The sequence below is a fragment of the Ascaphus truei genome, chromosome 4 (genome assembly GCF_040206685.1).
Source record: "Ascaphus truei isolate aAscTru1 chromosome 4, aAscTru1.hap1, whole genome shotgun sequence".
In the NCBI taxonomy this organism is placed as follows: domain Eukaryota; kingdom Metazoa; phylum Chordata; class Amphibia; order Anura; family Ascaphidae; genus Ascaphus; species Ascaphus truei.
In genome coordinates, this window is record NC_134486.1 from 398,121,707 (window position 1) to 398,137,195 (window position 15,489).

General features: G+C 45.4%; 1 protein-coding gene across 6 annotated transcripts in view; it reads right to left on the minus strand.

The window, feature by feature from the left end:
• EPHX2 (epoxide hydrolase 2) overlaps window positions 1-15,489 on the minus strand; it is a 384,986-nt gene that overhangs the window by 150,170 nt on the left and 219,327 nt on the right. The window contains exon 20 of one of the 6 annotated variants that reach the window (XR_012801227.1): window positions 14,700-14,802. The exons of the other annotated variants lie outside the window; for them this stretch is intronic. The gene's annotated coding sequence lies outside the window, so the exon portion shown is untranslated. The remainder of the gene's footprint in view (window positions 1-14,699; window positions 14,803-15,489) is intronic. 6 annotated transcript variants of the gene reach the window in all.

Consider the following 15,489-nt stretch of genomic DNA (forward strand, 5'->3'; position numbering starts at 1 on the left):
TATCTTCCTAATGCACCACTACTCCTAGCAATTTGACACCCAGGGGACACCGTCCAACAGCAGCATCAGCTATCCTGGGATTGGCTCATTGCTGAGCACATGGTTGGACGTGTCCCGAGTGGGTGAGAGTATAGTATGCCCTTATGACTCTAGGTGCTTATTCATCTGTTTTTTTATTTGTAGTAAGCGATTTTACACTATCTATATGTAATTTTGTTCTTTTCAATGAGGAGTGATGCACTAGGAAGAGTACTTTATTACACACGCTGATCTCATTGTTGAATAAACACACGTGCGTGTATTCCACATTGGAGCACAAGAACTATTTCTCTTTCTATTTGATCCACCATTTACATTTTTGTCACACCATCCATTGGATGTAATATATATGGTCATGATCACCTCAGACCAGTTTGCGCTAGTATCGTTTTTTCATTCACTATTTCTTGAACGGTTTTATGAGATTGTATGCATTAGCTGCATCTGGTCTCCTAAGGTCACTTATATGGTTTTATAAGGTTATTCATCCTGTGAACACACACACACACTAATCATTTTATATTGTGTTTGTTTTGTTTGCACTCTGTGTTGTTTATTTTGTACTGTAGTGCCGACGATTATTCTAAAACAAACCTGGGGCAATCTCCAAAAAGACCCAGGTACATGCAGGGTACATGCTGCAACATTTCACACATTTCTGCAGACAGACTAATGGTCCATCGGATTAACAGCGGGGGTCCCTGGAAGTCCAATTCAAACTGAATTGGACTGCCAGGGACCCCTGCTGTGTTAATCCGATGGGCTATTAGCCTCCGCAGAAATGTCACTGAAATGTACCTAGCATGTACCTGGCTAGTTTAAGGCAAGTTTTAGAATACTCGTTGGCTCATCTGTAGGTTGTATGCTAATTATCAAGTTCCCCTCTCAAGTTTCATAATTGTCTCTCTAGATAGGAGAGACAACATGGGGTTATAACAGGCATGATTAACATTCAGGAGGACCGCAGGCGCTTGTATTATGGAATACTAATAATGTTAATATCTTCCACTTCAGAGGTTAGTCTTAAACCCCCCCCCCCCAAAAAAAAAACCACATGTAGGCTATACAGTATATACAACTAATTACCCTCTTAGAAATATATATATATATATATATGTAGCCAGGTCTCCCCAGCGCTACCGCACCCCCCTCACCTTGCTGCCGATCGCGGGGGCCGCCGCGTCCAATGGCGGCTCCGTTCGGCAGTGGCAGGGGAGAGGGCGGTCAGGTCCCGGCTCGGGGGTTGCCGGGGACGCGTGCGGCCGGTTGCCAAGGCCGCACGCGCATCTCAGGGTCCCCGGAGCCGGGCGGATAGGGCGCCGCCATGTTGCGGCAGGTCGCGCATGCGCAGTGAGTCCCCGGCGGCCCGAAATAGTCGCGCATGCGCAGGGAGAACCCTAGCGCCAGGGAGCAGTTGCGTGAGGGCAGGGAAAGCGCAGGAGAGTCGCGCGAGAGTAGGGACAGCTCAGGAAGGGTTGCGGCGGCCATTACAGGTTTGTGTAGGCAGAGGGAAGGCACGCACGCGGCCCCAATGTTATTGTAAGTGCCCTGGGACTACAATTCCCATGAGGCATAGCGAGGCAGGCACCAGGTGCTTGATAGGAGCCAATAGGGCTGTAGGACTGCCCTGGAGGGAGAATAGATACATTTCCCGGGCTTTGGTGAGTCAGTTGGAGCAGCGGAGCTGAAGGGGAAGGAAGGATGCAGGGAGTGAGTGCAGCTCCTGCATCCTGATAGGTACCCTCACCCTCCAGGTAGGCCCCAACTCCCCACCAGGGTAGTGGGTAACTGATAAGGGACGGCCCTAGATAGGAAGGTCACCCTTAGTGTATGTAAGGTGCAGGTTTGGCAGTGCCACAGCGGGTAGGGCTGTGGGCACTGGCAAATAGGCACAGTGTGTAAGCAGTGGATTGCTGCGGGATCCAGGTGGCTGTGTGTGATTGCAGCTGTCTGTGTGTGGTGTCGCTGCATGTGCTGGGCGCAGTGCGTGCAGTGTGTGTGAAGCGTGTGTGGATCCCTGCAGGCTGACAGTGTGAGCGGTGTGTCAGCTGCAGGTGCTTTAGGAGTAGCTAGTTAATAGCTAGTGGTTAGTTACAGATAGGACTGGGTAGCTAGGGGAAGGGGGGCAGGTTATGTTCCACAGGCCCTAGGAGTTTCCCCCAAGTCACCTCAGGTTGCGGTTCCTCAGGGACAGGCCCTAGGTTAGGGTTGCTGTCACTCTAGAAGTAGTTGAGAAAGAAAGCGGATAGCGGCGGCTGCTGTTCCCGTGAGACGGTGTGTTACCGAGAGACGGTTGTGTTCCCGTGAAGCGGTGGGACCCTCGTTGGGGTTCCTGGAGAATATCACCTGGATAGGATCAGACGGATGCATCGCACGTCTGACCCTTTGAGAAGCTTGTTGCTGACCCGAGCACCGGAGTGCTCGGAAGGTATTATGTCATCACATGTGCACCAACAGGCCTAGAGGTTTTAGTGACTGCGCAGTCACCCATTGACTATCTCCGTAGGAGTACGGGACCTTGGGTGTGGGGGTTTCACTGGACACTGGGTGGGATCACCTAGTGTTGGGGAAACGTCCTGCGAGACGTCACGGGTAGTGTCTCCTCGGGAGAGGGACACAGGTTATGAGGATATGTAAAGGCGATGATATGTTCTATGTTCATAAGTAAATTCCTTAGTTATTATATAATCACTGACTGTGTGTGGTTTCTAATTGGGTTCCTATGTAGGGTCATTCTACACGTCCATAGAATCCTACATAGGTGGAGGCGCTGTAAAAGAAGATTTGATCCAGAGGATTCACCCCAGGCTCTCACTAGCGGAGGCTCAGACCTCCTGTGAGCCTGACAGGTATACGCACCAAACCGGTAACACTACATGTTCTACTCACCCACACTACATATGAGATTGGGTGGGGTGGAATACCCGTTACATATATAAATATATATATATATATATATAAATATATATCCTGTCTTCCCATATGAGAAGGCACAACAGCAAGAACACTCAGATATAGCAAAAAGACATGTATTAGCAGTGACAAAACAGCACACTATAAACACAAAGGTTTATAGTGTGCTGTTTTGTCACTGCTAATACATGTCTTTTTGCTATATCTGAGTGTTGCTGCTTTTGTGCCTTCTCATATTCTCATATGGGAAGACAGGGTTTCTATATTGATTTCTATGGAGCATGCATCTTGACTTTACATTTGTTGCTTGGAGTGCTGGCTGCTGCTTTTTGTTTTTATATATATATATATATATATATATATATATATATATATATATATATATATATATATATATATATAAATCTCTTTCCATTTTTATGTGGGTTCATATTGTGATCAATGAATAATACAATTTAATTTATTCTGCTGCTTAAAGAAAAATTCTTATCAAGAAAATTACAGTTCTTCTCTAGTTACATTCACGTGTAAATGTAAGAGCATATACAGTATAGTTAATAAGATTTGGGCATTTAAAGCAGCAATCCTGGCTGCTCGATATTTTTCTACCACCTCCTTTTTTTTTACATCATGGGGGGAGGGGTCCTCTGGAGTAGAACCTCGTTATTTTCAGCTCTTTGGACCCCTCTGGTTCCCGTGATACTTAGCGGTGAGGTTTCATTAGTAGCTGTTGAAGATTGGGAGTAGTGTCATGCTCGGAGGAAACAGTGCGTACAAGCATCTTCACAACTCTTCTTTAATCCCCAGACTTTTCAGTGTGCCAGCCCGTGTTCTCCACCATATATGACAAAAGTCCCCTCAGGACGTTCTGTCTTTTGTCCGGGCCTCGCTATGACAACAGTCTTTCAGGGTAACATACTGTAGGACACATACCATCGTACTAGGCACCCCATGCTTCTGGTAAATATTAATGGTAGATGGTGCTCACAATCACATGTATGTTTTATGTGAAAATAATTCCATAAATGTCCAGGGTGCTCACCTTGATAAAGATGAACCGCGTAGGTGCGCTTTTTTCACCTCCATTGTGAGTTATATTCAATAAACTTTTATTGATATCTGGAGTTGCCTGGAATGTCTTATTTTTGTCTTTTTCAACCTGGATCCCACCTGTGCTCCTGCTTCTTGCTGAATTTTCGCTTTATGCTTCTGCTTTACTTCTCCCATAGAGTGGGACTGAAGAACACCAAACAGAATAGAACAGAAACAAAATAAACCCTAGCTCAACTGAGCTCTAACTATACCACGCTACAGTCGGGGGCTTGTCCACTTTCCAACAAGATCAATATAACACTGAATCAATAATCATTAAAAGGTAATAACTTCACTTTGCAGGCTTCTGGCTCTCCCTCTATACGTACCATGGTGTCAGCCCAACCTCAAGACTCTTGGGAGAGAGGGAGAGAGTAGGAAATAAGATTTAAATCCCTGCTTTCCGAATTACTAGGTGAAATAAACCAGAGATCAATACAAACTCTGGCCTGGATTTCTTATCCACTAGTTTCAGCTACTGTGAAACTACGGAATGGAGCACCGGCCCATCCTGATCTCCAAATGCTCCACCCAAGGGATCCCTTAACACACACGGTAATAAATAAGCATATTTACCGAAACATTTCCCTGGGGCTGTATCTTCCCGACTAGAGAGGACAAAAACTGCCTAGTATCCTGTAGCCTTTTCTTTTCTATTTAACACCTCTCTCTGGTTTCTGTCACAATACATGTATATACCCACGGCGCTGTGAAACAGCACCAACGCTAAGAGACCATCTCATGCTTAGCCCTCCCGCCCTCCTCAACCCTATTGGGACCATCTGTGCAGCTGGACCAAACTCCACACTAACATCCCTTAAAACCCTCATCCTCACACTTTAATGGAATCAGCTGTGTGGCTGGTCTTGAGGCATACTCCGCCTCACAATGAACAGCCACTTTACCTTTTGATCCAACATTGCCCCTTATTCTCTTCAGATTATAAATTCTCATGAGCAGTACCCTCATTAGTAAATAAAAGAGGGAGATTCCCGGCACTCTAAATCAGACAGTACAACACTGGGTTTATGCCAAAAACCAAAAATTAATGTACTGTATGTCAAACAAGATGCTGTACAGATAGTATCTATTGCTTATGCAATGTACAGTGTATATACAAAAAGGCACAATGATGAATGATGGGAGGGAGGGGGTGGGTAAGGGATAACACAATGAAAGTGAGGGGGGGGAAGGAAGGGAAAAGAGACAAAAAGGTGGTACAGTATAAGACAAGTGAGAGAATCTGAAATTATGAGGGAGCAATGTTTCGGGGCGGGTGGCCTTCTCCAAGCCATTCTCACAGACTCCAAGGGACTGCGGTACTTCCCTTATACCCTGGGGGTTGACATACAACACACAAATGTTTTCATTTTTGGCATAAACCCAGTGTCATACTGTTTCTGTATTTAGAGTGCTGGGAATCTCCCTCTTTTATGTGTTATTGTGAGGGAGCGTAAGGATTCCTTCATTATTCCTATGCACCATTGTTACATCCTAGTAATAAGTGCTTTAGACATTAAGGAAGAGGAGTCCCTGCCCCGCGGAACTTACAGTCTAATTGGTAGGTAGGGAGAACGTACAGAGACAGTAAGAGGGAGTTTTGGTAAGTGCGTCTGCAGGGGGCCAAGCTTTATGTATCATGTGTTCAGAATATCCACAGTGCTATTCATATGCTTCTTTAAGCAAGTGTGTCTTAAGTTGGGTCTTAAAGGTGGATAGAGAGGGGGCTAGTCGGGTACTGAGGGGAAGGGCATTCCAGAGGTGTGGGGCAGTCAGTGAAAAAGGTTTAAGGTGGGAGAGGGCTTTAGATACAAAGGGGGTAGAAAGAAGACATCCTTGAGAAGAACGCAAGAGTCTGGATGGTGCATAACGAGAAATTAGGGCTGAGATGTAAGGAGGGGCAGAAGGGTATAAAGCTTTAAAAGTGAGGAGAAGAATGGAGTGTCAGATGCGGGATTTGATCGGAAGCCAGGAGAGGGATCTCATGAGGGGAGATGCTGAGACAGATCTCGGAAAGGGTAGAGTGATTCTGGCAGCAGCGTTTAGGATAGATTGTAGGGGAGACAGGTGAGAGGCAGGAAGGCCAGACAGCAGGTGGTTACAGTAATCAAGACGGGAGAGAATGAGGGCCTGAGTCAGAGTTTTAGCAGTCGAGCAACAGAGGAAAGGGCGTATCTTTGTTATATTGCGGAGGAAAAAGCGACAGGTTTTAGAAATGTTTTGAATGTGAGAGGAGTCGAGTGTGACCCCTAGGCAGCGTGCTTGGGCTACTGGGTGAATGATCGTAGTTCCAACAGTAATGTGGAAGGAGGTAGTAGGGCCAGGTTTGGGAGGAAGTATGAGGAGCTCTGTTTTAGCCATGTTGAGTTTAAGGCGCCGGAGGGCCATCCAGGATGATATAGCAGAGACATTCAGAAACTTTGGTTTGTACAGCACGTGTAAGGTCGGGTGTTGAAAAGTATATTTGTGTGTCGTCAGCATAGAGGTGATAATTAAACCCAAAAGATGTTATTAGGTCACCTAGAGAGTGTATACAGAGAAAAGGTCCCAGGACAGAGCCCTGGGGTACCCCCACAGAGAGATCAATAGAGGAGGAGGTGTTAGCAGAAGAGACACTGAAAGTACGATGGGAGAGGTAGGATGAGATCCAGGATAGAGCTTTTTTCCGAATACCAAGAGTATGGAGAATATGAAGGAGAAGAGGGTGGTCCACGGTGTCAAATGCTGCAGAGAGGTCGAGTAATATGAGCAGAGTGTAATGACCTCTGTCTTTGGCAGCATGGAGGTCGTCAGTTATTTTAGTGAGGGCTGTTTCCATGGAGTGAGCAGTGCGGAAGCCAGATTGTAGAGGGTCTAGGAGAGAATAGGTGTTGAGAAAATGGAGCAAGTGAGAGAATACAAGACATTCAAGGAGTTTAGAGGCAAAAGGCAGGAGGGAGACAGGTCGATAGTTAGAAAGACAGGTAGGGTCAAGCTTGGTTTTTGAGTAATGGTATGACTGTTGCATGTTTGAAGAAGGATGGAAAGGTTCCAGAGCAGAGGGAGCAGTTAAAAATGTGTGTGAGCGTAGGGATTATAGTAGGAGCAAGATGTTTTAGGAGATGGGAGGGAATGGGGTCAAGAGGGCAAGTGGTAGAGGGAGAAGAGGCGATCAACAGCGACACATCCTCCTCTGAGACAGTGGGAAAAAGTCAAGGAAGGCAGGGGGAGAGTTAGGAAGAGGTGTAGGATGGGAGGAAGAAACAGAGGGGATGTTCTGCCATATGGATTCCACCTTTTCCTTAAAATAGTCAGCAAAGTCCTGAGCGGAGATGGAGGAAGGAGAGGCAGCTGAGGGTGGTTTGAGTAGAGTATCAAAGACAGAGAACAGTCGGCGTGGGTTAGACTTGTGCATGTTGATTAGTGAAGAAAAGTAGGCTTGTTTAGCTTGCGAGAGGGCAGAGTTGAAACAGGATAGCATAAATTTGTAGTGAAGGAAGTCTGCGAGAGTATGAGATTTCCTCCAGAGGCGTTCAGAGGAACGAGTGGAGGAACGCAGCATGCGAGTGTGGGAATTTAACCAGGGTCTAGGGTTAGAAGGGCGAGTGCGGCAGAGAGAAAGCGGGGCATGTAGATCAAGGGAGGAGGACAAGGCAGAGTTGTAGTTCCTGACCAGGTTGTCAGGGTCTGTAGCAGAGCTGAGAGAGGAGAGGGAGGAGTGTAAAGTGGACTCAAAGTCAGGTCAGTGAATAGAGCGCAGGTTTCTGCAGAACCGAGGGGTAGATGGAGGTGGAGAAGGGGAGAAGCGAGATAGAGAGAATGAGATGAGGTGATGGTCAGAGAGAGGAAAAGGAAATGGAGAAATCGGAGAGAAGTTTTTCGTGAAAACCAGGTCTAAGTAGTGACCATCCTTGTGGGTGCTGGCTGCAGTCCACTGTTGAAGGCCAAAAGAAGGTTAGAGAAAGAAAGCGGGAAGCCCAAGGGAGAGAGGGGTCATCAATGTGGCAATTGAAGTCCCCAAGGAGAAGAACAGGGGAGTCTGAGGAGAGAAAGAGAGCCAGGATTCAAAGTGAGAGAGAAAGGCAGAAGGGGGATCAGTAGAGGTAGGTGGGTGATAGATGACCGCCACGTGGACAGGGAGAGGAGAGAAGATCTGGACGGTGTGAACCTCAAAGGAGGGAAAAGCAAGAGATGGAGGAATAGGAAGAGTTCGGTAACGGCAGAGAGAGGAGAGCAGGAGCCCCACGCCTCCACCCCTGCCATCAGGGTGCGGAGTGAGGGAGAAGGAAAGGCCACCGTAGGAGAGAGCAGCTTCCAGAGCAGAGTCAGACTGAGTGAGCCAGGTGTCAGTTATAGCAAAGAGAAGCAGGGAGTGAGAGAGAAAGAAGTCATGCACAGAGAGGAACTTGTTAGAGGGAGCGAGCATTCCAAAGGGCACAGGAGAAAGGGAGAGAGGGAGGGTGGCAGGGGATGGGTATGAGGTTGGAGGGGTTAACACCACAAGGAGTAGAAGTTGCATGTGGGAGGCAAGGAAGAGAGCAAGTAGAAATAAGGCAGGGACCAGGATTGGGAGAGATATCCCCAGAAGCAAGGAGGAGAAGCATGGAAAGAAAGAGAATGTGTGAGGATGATTTGTAGGGGTGTGTTTTAGTGCAGGGTGTATAGCTGTGTGGTGCCAGAGGACGCAGGTAAGAAAGGAGTTCTTGTGAACTTAGAAGTGGTGAAGAAAGGAGAGATGGAGATATATGAATAGAGTTAGGGACATTAGGAGACTGGTGGAAGGAAGTTCATAATTTGAAAATAAGTGAGGTTACAGCAAATATAAAAAATAAAGGTGGCATCACAGCAATAGTTAAGTGTTGAGATGTACAGTCTGGGATAGATGATATCCTCGTTTCCAACGTAGATCAAATGCAGGAATCAGAAGCAGTAGGTGTTGTCCACTTTTCCACTTCTTTTTAAACTTCAAATCTACTTGAAACATTTCTACTTAAAAGCATATCTGCTTAGAAGCATGGCTGCAGGCAGCAGTGGCTGTTATGAGTTTACTTATATACTTTTAGAAAGTCACCTGGTTGGCACAACAAACTTAATTAGCACATGTGAGGGACGTTAAAGCAAATGGTTTTTCTAAGTTGGGTGTTGTCTTGCACAAGTGTGAAAGCTGAATTAAATTAAGACAGTAGGGGGATGATTTACAGACAGACAGTTTGGAATATGTTTTTACTTGAGGAAAAAGAAGAGATGAGTGATTCAATAGTCTTCCTTTTTAAACTTCAAATCTACTTGAAACATTTCTGCTTAAAAGCATATCTGCTTAGAAGCATGGCTTACTCACACGATCCAGGGGGAGCATAAGGGGAAGAAAGAGAAACTCTAAGTGCAGAAGTAGATACAGTGCTGGGAATAATCCCTATTCAATCTTGGCTCCTATGTCTGTCTTACTCACAAGAGATAAGAATTTTTCAGGCAGTGTAGCTCAATTGACAGATGAAAAAAGTAACCAATGGCCCCCGTCATTCAGGGAATAAACCACACTGCCTCCGTCTGGAGCTCCGATTCGATCACCCGATCCTACTACCGCTTGCAGGAGACGCTGCTCCACTTCCGGTCGCGGGGTGATGTCGTCACTTCCGACCGCGATGTCTCAATCGGCTCAGGGTGTAAGGTGTAGAGCACAGGGGCGCCTTCCTCCACAGCTACGTCACGTTGTGGGCGGTACAGCTCTACGCGTTTCGCCTGTTGATTGGTTCGGCTTCCTCAGGAAAACTCCGGAGTGACATTCATGAGTGTCGCAATTTCACATTGTACTTTCTCAGCATTTTAGTGTCTCAAGTCTCGAGTCAAAATTTATGACTTAATTCAAAGACAGACTGGTGTGACTTTTAGATGAGGAGTTAATGTTGGAAAATGGGAAGTAAGTTTTCTGCACGTATACTGGCTCACTTGCTTAGCTATATAACCTGATTGAAACTGTTAATAAACTAGGGAGAAGATTTTGAGCTTGTGTCTGACTCGTTTACTTCATCCTCCGAGCGCTCGTTCTTTTCCTGTTCAGCACCTTAGAGGGGTAAAGGCCTCTCGAGAGGGTCTTCCGAGTTGAAGGGGAAGGTCCATACTAACTTTGGAGTATTAGGACAATTTACAGACCCTAAAAACTGTGTTGTATAAACGTGCTACTGTAGTTGAGCAGGATGCACAGCTGGACACACAGACAAGCTACACAAAGAGGCCTACACAATTACTGAATAATTTGCTCTGAGTACAATGATCCATTAGTGGAAAAAGCAGAGCACAGCAAACAAAAATGTGGGGCTATGCACAAACCTGGATGGTTAAAAACAATTTATTGAAAGGTGACAGCATGAAGGGGGGCATAAACTCTTGGCACTTTGTCAAAGAGTGTAATTTGCTAAGAGCACTTCTAGATATATAATTATAGAATGAATCCACAAAAATCTTACACAAAATATGTACAAATCTATTTCAGGTTCCATGGAATGGTGCACTCACGATATATGGGAAACTGCAACGGATGCTCAGCCTCAATGATTGGTGCAGATGCAGAAACCGCTGAAATCCAAAGTACAAGATGAAAATAAAGCGCTAAATGAACCCAAAGCAGACCGAAACATTGATCACTGCCAATCAATTCACCTTTGTGAAAGACTACTGAAGTGTCGCCTTATTTTCATCTTTTACTTTAAAATGTATTTCAAGAACACTTTATTCACAAGGCATTATTATCACCTTTTCGTTATAAAGCACCAATATATTCCTCAGAGTGGTACTATTGGGTAACAGAATTGTATCAATTACATAAACAGAATGACATACCAAATAAGGACAAATAAGAACAAACAGATACAAAAAGTAACAAGTGCCCTGCTCGGGAGAGCTTACAATCTAGTTATTTATATAAAAAACAAGAGCGAGGAAATGGAGAAAAGCACAGGTTACTCTAAGATAAATTATTTTTTATCCAAAACATATGAAAGAGAAAAGTCATCATTCGGACCATGGAACACCTATGGGTTCTTAAGGCCTCTCTTCACAAAAAGTGTATGATTATCAGCACCCCTGTGAGGGCACAAATGATTAATACATTGTGCTCAGATTTGAGATAAAGTGTGCCTGTAAGGAATCAGGCAACGCATCCCTTGCTGCATGTTCCCTCCTTACCTCCTGCTGCAAGTGGTTTGAGAGTGCGTCCCCCGCGGTGTTCTTCCGTGCCTCCTCCTGTACAGCCTCCAGCGCACCTTACAGTGCGCGCGCCCACGTAGGGCTCAGTTCCTACGGAGGTTGGCTCCGCCCCTGCCATGCGCGCGCACACGTGACGTGCATGCACCGCTCCCCAGTTGCGCGTCAACTCTAATATCACTCACAGCCTATCCCTGCCTCCGCTCCACCCCCTTCTCTCATTGGACTCCTGCCTCCATATATGCTCAGCTCTGTCACTTCCTCTTTGGCTGAGCATAGTTATAGGTAGCCTTGTGTTCCCATGTCTCTGTCTTATGCCTCCTGCTTTTCCTTTCTTGTTGCTGCTTGCATTTCTGTGTACCGACCCGGCTAGACTTTGGACCCTGCTCTGGATTATCGACCTCGGCTTGCCTCAGACCATCCTAACTTCTCCATTCCTGACCACGGCAAATGGACTATCTACTACTCTCCTGGCTCCAACCCTTGACCACGGCACTTCGGACTCTGACTACCCTCCTGGAACCTACCCACGACCTTGGCAAGTATCACGACTAACCCACTCTCTCCAACCCAGACCCGGCATTTTTGACTATCCATCCTCCAGGCGTGCTTCCGCTGCTGTGGGTGAGCAGTTCTATACTTTCCCACCTCAGTACCGGGAAACCGCCTTGCTTGTCGTGAGCGCAACGTTACAGTGCCTCATTTTTTCAGAATTTTGTACCAGTTCTGTTTTTGCCTCTCCAATTTAATGGCTGGTTTGTGCTCTATGAGCAGAGTTTTATTTTCTTGACGTCTGTCCAACATATCCACCAGTCCACAATGGCACTGTGACAGGGTGAAGTCAACCCCTATCAATTATGCATGGGAAACATATGTCTGAGTGCTTCATCCAGCACTCATAAGGGTTAACTCAGGTGGAAGTTGGGTAATCAGGAAGTAAGCTCACACCTGAGAGCCAGGAAGGTAGATAAGGATCTTGTTACCAGCAGTAGCTGCCTGTCTCAGATGAGAGCACATGGATAGATGTGCTGCTAGCCAGAAGGATACAGCACACTACTTACTGCAGCCAAAGTAAGATTTCTTTCATTTGTTTGCATGACTGCTTAAAAAGACTCTTACGGTTTGGGTATGGTTTAGCCAGCCAGCCAGCTAGGAATGCTGTGTTAGTCAGTTTTCTCCCAACGAGGAGCAGGATTTATTTGCATAAAGGGACAGTGTACCCGGATGTTATGTTGCTGTGGAGAAATAAAGCCACTGAACGTTTTCATTTATCCTGAAACTACACGTGTGGACTGTTCCCTGACCTCGGCTACAGGCCGTCCTGCCACAGGTGGTGTCAGAAGTGGGATGTTGGACGGGCCCTGTATCTGAAGGGCCACAACAAGCTGAGCAACAGGCCCAGCAAGATGAGCGACAGGCCCGGCGAGAGGAAAAGCTACTCCAATTGCTGGCCAAAGGCCCAGCCCCTGGCAGACCAGGGATTCCAAATAACCGACCGGTGATGCTGCATAAAATGAAGCCAAACGAAGACCCAGAGGCATTTCTCCTCACTTTTGAAAGGGTAGCCACGGCCCACGGCAGGACAGTTGATCGCTGGGTAACGACTCTGGCTCCACTCCTCATAGGGGAAGCTCAGGCAGCATACCAGGCTCTTCCAGCAGACGACTTTTACACGAACAGCTGCACGCTTTGGAAGGGAGATTCTGGGAAGAAGCAATACGTGAGTACAATACCTGGGGCTAACCCAATGAGGAAGGGGGGGGTGTGTTTGGACAACCCACCCCAACCTTCAGGGTATCCTATGCCCACTTAAAGGTTTAGTACTATTATTTCACTTATATACCCAGCTTATACTCCCTTCCATTATATATGGTCCCAGCACTTTCAGAGCACCATCACACATACAAACTACGTTTATTTCCTTATGGTAGCTCATGCCTAATGGACTGGCATCAAACTAAAGAATTGTTTATTTGAAGGATACAATTATATACCTCAAACAAGAGCAGGTCTGTGCATTGTTTATCTATTTTATGGACATATATTACAATCTGGCTGTGAGAATCTATTATGGATGATATGGAGGATGTACAGGAAGTTAATTTACCTACAGCTTACACTTTTAATTGTGGAGATGACTCATGTAGAAGGAAGAAAGCCCTTCGTGTCTTTGATAACGTGGTGGAAACAGACACTAATGATATTTGTGATTTGAAAATTTACTTTCAAAGATTAGAAAGACTTTTGATATATAAAACCCGAATCTGGTGGGATATTGTTGCCACAGAAAATTATTTGAAAACTAAGAGAATTCCTAGAGGCCCGAGAATGAAGAAAGCACCAACTTTTGGCTTCCCAGACAAAACATTTGAGGAACAGTGGATAATCATATTAAATACCTGTTCCTTTGGCCTAATGGAATTAATATTGCAACACAAGATCAAAGAAAAAACAACACTAGACACACAGATTAAAGAACTACAGGATAAACTGCGGAAATTTAAGGACATTGAGGGCTTTTCTAAGTACGACCAGATACTGGCTAAAACTGTGGAGGATGCAGAGAGAGATAATGATACGCAAACAAAGTAAATATGATCGTGATAGAATAGATTACGAGAAAAACCAGATATACAATTGGCAGAGAACAGGTCCTGTTTTTGACCGCTCTATGCGGGACTCATCTAATAACCAGCCACGCAGATCAACTCCCAGTAAATCCATTTTGAAGACAAGTAATTTTGACTACCAAAGTGCTGATTCTGAACTATCTGATGTGGAAACTGCTTCACACTCTGTTTCATTTTTGGACATGGAGAATAGATGAAATAATACACAACGAGGGAATATTGTCCAATCCAGAGAGGAGAGACGTCCATCAGATGGTGCTACTACTCGGGGGGAATCAACATCTGCTAAACAGAATGACACTTACCAAACTGATCAACAGTCAAAAAACTACCAAATGTTCAGGAGAGACGAAAGAGGACAAGGAGGGGGGGGGGGAAGAAAAGACATGGGAGGAAAAAGAGCAAACAAGAGGAAAAAGAATTATTAGTTGATACTAACAATGTTATTAACATCTCAGGTATGGAGTTGTCACACGCAGAGATTTCACTACTTAATAAAGGATTAAAGTATGCCCCTACTATGGAGATTGATCTCTTTGGTGTAGTGATTGATGTCCATAAGTTTGTGCGCAAGCTTACTTTAAAAAAATTCTTTCACAAACCCAATATGGGAGGTGATTCTCATAGTGTGACAACTCCAGATGAAGAACATGATATTTCCAGCTGTAATGTACCTAACCCTCTTCCTTCTCCCCCTATAGGCATCCTTGACTCCTTTAGAGACGAATGTACACTTAGAGATATGGAAGATCTTTTTATCCAGGGTAATACATTAGATGACACACAAACACATATATTAGGAGACTGGGGGTCCAAACTTAAGGATAAATCTGTGTTTTACCCCACCTTTGCCAAAGGCCCATATCTCAGCATGTTTGAGAACCTGGTGGTTCGTGATCTCAGACTATTGGCTCAGGGGTTTTCCTTCGCCCATTCAGGGTATGATAATCTAAGCAAGGAAGAAAGAATTGCCATTAAGACTTTGCAGGATAATCCCATGTTAGTCATTAAGAATGCAGACAAAAGGGGGGGCGGTGGTAGTGCAGAGTAGGGCTGACTACTTCAGGGAAGCATTTTGCCAACTTGGAGATGTGTCCTCCTACTCTGTGCTGCCCCGGGACCCCACGAATTGTTTTTTGAAGGAACTCCTTGAGTTAATAGATCTGGGGACGGCCACACATGTGTTGACAAAATCTGAAACAGATTTCATTATCAATCCCCATTCTGTCATTCCCATATACCACCATCTCCCAAAGATCCATAAGACTTTGGTCGACCCTCCTGGTCAGCCGATAGTCTCCAGTATTGGATCTTTGGGAGATGGTTTGTCTCAATATGTTAATGAATATCTGCAGCCCTTTGTACGGGCATTGCCCTCCTTCATTTTGGATTCAGGGGACCTACTCACCAAATTGCAAAAAATCACATGGGATCAGGATTATTTGTGGGTTTCTATGGATGTGGTCTCCCTATACTCGATCATACAACACGATCTGGGTATGACGGCTGTCCGCCATTTTATAGAATGCCCAGGTAGTTCTATACTCACAACCACATTTATTATGGAATCAATACTTTTTTTACTCACTCACAATTATTTTCTTTTTGAGCACGAATTTTATTTGCAACTTCGGGG